The 8550-nt window shown below is 38.7% G+C and overlaps 1 non-coding gene across 1 annotated transcript; it reads left to right on the plus strand.

Annotated features, from left to right (window-relative positions):
• Positions 1 to 8225: 8225 nt before the first annotated feature.
• On the plus strand, positions 8226 to 8332 carry LOC113688692 (small nucleolar RNA R71). The gene has a single exon (XR_003448056.1). It is a non-coding gene; the product is annotated as a small nucleolar RNA R71 (small nucleolar RNA).
• The last annotated feature ends 218 nt before the right edge of the window (positions 8333 to 8550 follow it).

The raw sequence follows: 8550 nt of genomic DNA on the forward strand, positions 1-8550 counted from the left end.
TATAAACAACTAAAATCATGCATTTCAAGACACAATCGCCCATAAGATAAAGTAATCCCTCCCCCACACTTAAAATCTACAATGTCCTCATTGTAGATGAAGGTAAAAGAACTGAAACTTCCCTCAAATAGGTGGTGATGCCATTTTGAAGCCCTTAATCATCACGATCATCCATTTTCTGTCCAAAATGAGACAACAAGGGTACCAAATACCATAAGTAGCACAAGATGATTCAACTAAAAGAAAAATCTACAAGTGTGTCTTAACAAAAGAAAAGAAACATAAATAAAGACATAAAAGATCAAATCCGCTAAGTAGCGTCATGGCTGCTCGGAACGAGGGTCTATTGCCTCCTCGGCTCCATGAGGACCCTGTGAGGTACCAATATGGCCCTCCTCCTGATGAGGTGTCGGAGTAGGAGACCGTCGGATATGGAAGCGATCATGTCGGTCGAGGCGCTCAGTCATCATCCGCTCCGTCTGGTCAATGCGCTCGACGACTCGCGTCTCCATACAGCAAATAGCATTGAGAAGCTCTTGCCACTTGGAGCGCGGTTGAGGAGGTGGTCGCGGAATCGGAGGAGGAAGAGTCTGCTGTGCCTCCGTCTCTTGAGTTTCCGCTTGTGGTTCAGTGTGAGGCGGAGGCTGAGTGGAAGTCGATGCTTCTCCTGTGTCCCGGACCAAAGCAGCTCCAAAATCCGTAGAAATACCCAAGGATTTGAGTATCGAAGCGTTTACCTCCTCGGCCGACCTAGTTACCACCGCTCTCTCGGTTCCAAGAGGAACCTTGAGCTTCTCAAAAACGAGGGATAGCAGTCGAGGGAATCCGAAGCAAGTCTCGCCGGCCCTCATGCGAGCTGTGGTCCGCATATAGCTGATGATAATGCTGGGTAGAGGAATACCGGTCAACTGCGCACCCACACCATGCATCATCTTGTCCAAGAAGTAGAGATCACTGTTGCGGAGCTCCCGTTTTCCACTTCTTTTGGTACCACATTGAAGGTAAAGAGGTAGAAAATCAAGTGGTACCTATGCTCGAAAGAATCGGCGTAAACTGTAAGCTTCTTCGCAGTTCCTCTCTCTCGATACTGGCCCTTTAGGCGTCCAACCGCCTCTCCCACCTGCCAAGGGTCTCGAGCTGTGAACTCCTTGGTCAATTTGACATCTTCGCCTGCGTCTTTGAGTTGGACGAAGCGTCTCAGTGTATCTCGATTGAGAGCCACTCTCCTGCCTCGAACCCATGAGACGATGAGGTTGCCACTGTGGCTCTGTTTGTTTTCTACATTAGCGTAGAACTCCCGGACCAGATTGGGATAGTAGTGTTTGGGCAACTGAAGGATGTTCTCCCATCCAAGCCTCTTGAATGCTGTAGAAATGTGATAATATGCGTCCACCTCCGGTGCCAAATGCTTTTCTATTATGATTTCCTTGTCCAGTCCGGCTTCATACCACTGTTGGTTTTCAAGCGATGTGAATCGTGTGGTATCGTAGTCCGGAGGTGGCTCGGCACGGCTAGTAGACGCGGTCTTCCGGCGAGAGCGAGGTGGCGGCTCCGGCGAAGGAGATTTTTCCTCAGGTGACTCCTCATGCAAAGAGGGTGTGTGTTCCTCACTTGAGGAAGGAGTAGGAGTACGAATGCGAGCCCTCCTTGTGCGAGTCATAGTTCCTATACAAAAATAAGATGAACGTTCATTAGAAATCATAGAAACTTGCTCACATATGTGCAATGAGAATTTAAGAAAATTTCGGCAGAGTTTCCCCTTGAAAAAGGGTAAAACTCCCTGCCAAAATGTACCCAAATTTAAACAAATAACTTCCTAACAATTCTCAAATCCAATTCCCACATTTAGAAAGGATATTACCAATAAGGAAATCATTTCATGCATATTAAGTGCAAACAATTGAAAATTATATCTAATTGCAAGAATGAACACTCAAACACTTGAGTATATCTCCAATCCAATTCATAACACTCATAACACTCAATTTACATACACATGAGTTCCAATTCATCCAAACAAATACTAATTATCTCAAGTAAAAGTGGTTCAATGTGCTTAACTTAATTGGGAACACACTCTTTTACCCCACGGGCTATTGCTCTAATGATAGCATATCATTTTCAATTGGTATAACAGTGATGTATACCCCTCGGAACAAGTTCATATATTCAATGAAAGCAAAATTCAAGAGTATAAATCACTAAAATGCTCAAACCAAAAAATTGAGAAAAATTCTTAAAAATATCACCAAATTCACAGTTTTCTCAAAAATGAGCATGAAAATTGTTGTAACAATCTAATTAAGCACAATGTAGCACAATTGTATCAAGAAATTCCAACAAATATGTATTTATCATAATATTCCCAAAAACTATAAATATGTAGAATAAGAAGTTATAAAATGCCAAAGAAATTCGTAAATTGTTACCTCAAATGTGTAGGAAGATGATAGAGGATGATAATGATGAAGAATGAGGAACAAACAAGTCCAAAATCACTCTGAAATGGAAGAAATACAGTGCTGCCCTATTTCTAGTTTTGAAAATCAAACCCCCTCAAATTGATGTTTTTTCAATGAAATAGTTTAGGGTTTATGATCATACAAGGGTTGTGGAGGTGTTTATGATGAAAGATTGGAGTTTTGATGGTTAAAATGGAAAATTGGAGGGAAGAGGTAGGGTTTCGGTGAGAAGAGGGAAGAAGAATTTTGAAAAGTGCAGAAACAAAGCCTCGTTTCTGCTATATCCGCGAACGGATCCGAGGTCGGATCGTTTCTGGAAGGCCTCGGATCCGACAGGGCTCGGATCAGTCCTAACAGAAACACAGACGACCCCTCGGATTTGTCTGGGTTGGAATGGATCCGAGCTCGGATCAATGGATCCGCTGTCGGATTGGTCTGGGATTTTAGGATCCGAGCTCGGATCAGTTTTTCTCTGCACTAATTGCAGAAACTGCAATTTTTCAAACTTTTTCTCCCTTTTCCGACCAATTCCAAATCACACATTGGACAAACTTTTTATCAATTCTAACCTCCCACACACATGTAATATACCATAAACACAATATTTACCCTCTCAAAACACATCAAACACATTTTCATTGAAAATCGAGGTGTGAGGTTCTTTGATCATTTTTGCACTTTTACATCAAAATGGCACTTTTGGACATTAAATATACATCAAATGAGTCGATGAGCCTTTATAACCATGATATCACCAAAACTCACTTAAATATACTTGAAATGCACAATGTATATATATGCATGGAGATTTTAAGCACTTAAAACAAAATTTGGTAAGAAAGACTCCCTTTTCACACATGTTCTTCAAGTGCACCTCCAAGATGGATGATAAAACTCCCGTACCTCCTACAAACAAGTGAAATACATCTAATTAGTCAATTAAATTACACCAAAATGTAAGAAACACAAAAACACACAAATACACTATTATTATTGGGTTGCCTCCCAACAAGCGCTTTTGTTTCTAGTCGTTGGCTCGACTCTCCTATAACTTCTTTAATTCTCCTTTGCATTTCCTAAGGAGTAAATTACCCCTTTAGGAACTTTTTCTCCTGCCAAATAGGGCTTCAATCTTTGTCCATTTACTTTAAATGGAGAACCATTTTCTCCTTTTATTCCCACTGCTCCATAAGGAAATACTTGAGTTACTTCAAATGGTCCCGACCACCTTGACTTTAATTTTCCTGGAAATAACCTCAAGCGTGAGTTGAACAAAAGTACATGTTGCCCTACCTGAAATTTTTTAGGAATAATATGCTTGTCATGCCAATATTTGATCTTTTCTTTATAAATTTTGGCATTTTCATATGCATGTAGTCGGTGTTCCTCCAATTCACTTAGCTCAAGTAATCGCTTTTCTCCTACAAAATTAAAATCCATGTTAATAGATTTAATTGCCCAATAAGCTTTGTGCTCAATCTCCACAGGTAGGTGACAAGCTTTCCCATAGACTAAACGATACGGCGACATCCCTAGGGGTGTCTTAAATGCCGTTCGGTAAGCCCATAGTGTATCATCTAGTTTTGTAGCCCAATCCTTGCGTGATTTATTCACAGTTTTCTCCAAAATGAGCTTTATCTCTCTATTAGCTAGCTCTGCTTGTCCATTGGCTTGAGGATGATATGGAAGTGATGTCTTGTGCCTACAACCATATTTAAACAATAAGGAATCCAATTGTCTGTTACAAAAATGTTTCCCTTCATCACTTACTATGGCCTTGGGTATACCAAATCTACTGAAAATATTCTTTTTAAGGAATCTAAATACAATCTTAGAGTCATTAATAGGTGAAGCGATTGCTTCAACCCATTTAAAAACATAATCCACTGCTACTAAGATGTACTTATTATTAAAAGAACTAGGAAATGGTCCCATAAAATCAATACCCCATACATCAAATAACTCAACTTCCAAGAACGTAGTCAGGGGCATTTCATTTTTTTGAGATATATTTCCAGTTCTTTGGCATGCATCACAATTTTTAACATATTCCCTAGCATCTCGGTACATAGTTGGCCAATAAAATCCTGATTGCCATACCTTTGCCACAGTCTTTGAAGTCTGAAGTGACCACCTGTTTCAAGGTTATGACAATGATATAAAACATTATGTACCTCATCTTCAGGAATACATCTACGTATCATACCATCGGCACAATGTCTGTATAGCAATGGTTCCTCCCAAAAGTAACTTTTGACGTCATATAAGAATTTCTTCTTTTGATGATAATTAAACCCCTTTTGAATCTCTCCACTGACCAAGTAGTTAGTAAAATCTGCATACCATGGAGAATTTCTAAGTGCTAGAACAAACTCATCCGGAAAATTCTCTTGAATTGGAACCTGATCCTTAGTTGGGATATATTCCAAACGCGATAAATGATCTGCAACTAGATTCTCCAATCCCTTTTTGTCTTTTATCTCCACATCAAATTCCTGCAATAAAAGAATCCACCGAATTAGTCTAGGTTTTGCATCCTTCTTATGCAGCAAATATTTAAGAGCTGAATGGTCCGTATATATAATAACTTTGGATCCTACTAAATAGGATCTAAATTTGTCCAAAGCAAATATCACTGTCAATAGCTCTTTTTCTGTCGTTGCATAATTGAGTTGTGCCTCATTTAGCAACTTGCTAGCATAGTAAATGACGTGCAATCGTCCTTCTTTCTTTTGTCCCAAAACTGCTCCAACCGCATAATCACTTGCATCAAACATCAATTCAAATGGTAGTGACCAATCGGGTGAAGTTATAATTGGGGCCGAAATCAATTCCTTTTTCAACCTTTCAAATGCAACCAAACAATTGTCATTAAATTGAAAAGGAGTATCTTTACATAATAAATCACATAATGGCTTTACTATTTTAGAAAAATCTTTAATAAAACGTCTATAAAAGCCAGCATGTCCTAAAAAACTCCTTATCCCCTTGACATTGCTTGGGGGTGGCAATTTTTCGATAACTTCTATTTTGGCTTTATCCACCTCAATTCCCTTGGAGGAAATCTTGTGCCCTAAGACAATTCCTTCTTTTACCATAAAATGGCATTTCTCCCAATTCAATACAAGATATGTTTCATCGCATCTCTGCAAAATCAATTCCAAATTATGAAGACAATGGTCAAAAGATGAACCATACACAGAAAAATCATCCATAAATATCTCCATAAATTTCTCAATATAATCAGAAAAAATAGCCATCATGCATCGTTGAAAAGTTGCAGGAGCATTGCATAAACCAAATGGCATTCTTCTAAAAGCAAAAGTGCCATAAGGACATGTAAATGTGGTCTTCTCTTGATCCTCTGGAGCTATAGCTATTTGATTATATCCTGAAAAACCATCAAGAAAACAGTAAAATTCATATCCAGCTATTCGCTCCAATAATTGATCAAGAAATGGTAGGGGAAAATGATCTTTTCTTGTTACCGTATTTAACTTACGATAATCAATACACACTCTCCACCCTACCACAAGTCTAGATGGAATCAATTCATCATTTTTACCCACGATTGTAGTTATTCCACCTTTCTTTGGTACCACATGAATTGGACTAATCCAAACACTATCGGAGATAGGAAAGACTATACCTGCATCAAGCCACTTAAGAATTTCATTTCTTACCACCTCTTTCATGTTTGGATTGAGTCTTCTTTGTGTTTCCACCACTGGTTTGCAATTGTCCTCCAATAAAATGCGATGCATGCATATAGAAGGACTTATACCTTTAATGTCTGAAATTGTCCATCCAATTGCCTTCTTACGCTTCCTTAGAACTCTTAGCAACTTTGTACACTGCTCATCATCAAGATCAGCACTAACAATTACAGGTAAAGTGCTATTTTCTCCAAGAAATTCATACCTTAGATGAGTTGGAAGTGGCTTAAGCTCTAACCTTGGAGGTTCAATTTCTGAAGGTTGTGAAAACCCTTTTCCTTGGCCAAGACTTTCATACAAATTACTCCTTTTATAAGGTGCTTGAAAATCCAAGTACTTGGCCAATTCTTCAATTTCTTCACAAACATCTTCTTGCTTACCTAAACTCATTAAACAATGCTCAAGAGGATCTAAGTCAAAGTTGACTTGACTCATCTCTTGGGTTAGTTTATCAATTGTGCCAATAGAATAAGCATGATCGGTAAAAGAAGGGTATTTTTCCATTTCATTCAAATTAAATTCTACTTCTTCTTCCCCTACTTGAAACTTAAGCTTGCCATTTTTGACATCAATAATAGTACCTGCAGTAGCTAGAAATGGTCTACCTAGAATAATTGGCATAGATATATCTTCTTCCATATCTAATACCACAAAATCCACTGGAATGATAAATTTTTGAACTTTTATCAATACATTCTCCAACACTCCCAATGGATATCTAATAGACCGATCCGCTAGTTGCAAAGTAATATTTGTGCGTTTAAACTCATGCAAACCCAATTGTCTAGCCACCGTTAAAGGTATTAATGATACACTAGCACCAAGATCACACAATGCTTTAGAAAAATCAACGTTACCTATGGTGCAAGGTATAGAAAAACTCCCTGGATCCTTCAACTTCGGTGGTAGCTTATTTTGAATAATTGCACTACATTCCTCCGTTAATGCTATTGTTTCGCAGTCTTCCAACTTTCTTTTTCTAGTCATGATTTCCTTGAGAAATTTCGCATAAGACGGAATCTGCAAAATAGCATCGGCAAAAGGAATGTTAATGTGCAATTGTTTGAACAGTTTAACAAATTTTTCAAACTCTTTATCAAACTTATTTTGCTTTAATCTTTGTGGAAATGGAATCACAGGAGGTATTGGAATGGTAACGGAAGATGATGGTTGATTTTCTCTTGATTCCTCCCGGCTATTTTCTTCCACTATCGCCTCTTGGTTCCTCTGCTTTTCTTCTTGTTTTTCATTCTCATCTTTCTCAACTTCCATCACTGGAGGATCTTCTAATTGCTTACCACTATGAAGAGTAATGGCTTTCACATGCTCCTTAGGATTGACCTCTGTTTTGCTAGGTAATTCGCCTTGATTTCGATTATTTAACGAACTAGCAATTTGACCAATTTGGACCTCTACATTCCTGTACATTGTAGTGAGTTGGTCCAACCTTCCTTCTACTCGCTCAAATCTGTCTGAAGTAACTTTTGCGAGCTTTTCCACTGCCATCTCCCAACCAGGTTTAGTTTCAGCTTGTTGTTGCCTTGATTGAAATCCCGGTGGATTGGTTGGCCTTGGTTGATTTCCTTGATCCTTCCATCCAAAGTTTGGATGATTTCTCCACCCCGGATTGTAAGTATTCGAGTAGGGGTTATTTTGAGCATTACGATTGTAATTATTGACGAATTGTACCTGCTCAGAATCAACACACTCATTAGTATCATGTTCACCTCCACATATAGAACAACATGTTACATGTGCATTAGATGAACTTGTACCAACTCCACCTTGTCTACTTAGCAACTTCATCACATTATTCATTTGAGCACTCAGCATATTGAGAGTGTCCATTTCTATCATACCTGCGTGACGTCTTGTATTACCTCTCTCATTGGCCCATTGGTAGTTATTTGCTGCCATTTCTTCTATCAAATTATGAGCCTCTTGGGGTGATTTACCCATTAAAGCTCCACCTGCGGCTGCATCAATCATAGTTTTAGTGGAGAAAGATAAACCATTAGAAAAGGTTTGTATAATCAGCCATTCAGGTAGTCCATGGTGTGGACATTTCCGTAACAATTCTCTGAACCTATCCCATGCTTCATATAATGATTCTCCTTCCATTTGACTAAAACCAGTGATATCCATTCTTAGCTTAGCAGTCTTACCGGGTGGAAAATACTTATTCAAAAATGCCCTTGATAAATCATCCCATGTGGTAAAAGTGTTAGGAGCATGAGAGTGTAACCACATTTTTGCCTTATCCCTTAATGAAAATGGGAACAACCGTAACCTAATAGCATCATCACTAACTCCATTCATTTTAATGGTATCACATATTTCTAAGAATGTAGCTAAATGTGTATTAGGATCTT

Source organism: Coffea arabica, chromosome 5e (genome assembly GCF_036785885.1).
Source record: "Coffea arabica cultivar ET-39 chromosome 5e, Coffea Arabica ET-39 HiFi, whole genome shotgun sequence".
In the NCBI taxonomy this organism is placed as follows: domain Eukaryota; kingdom Viridiplantae; phylum Streptophyta; class Magnoliopsida; order Gentianales; family Rubiaceae; genus Coffea; species Coffea arabica.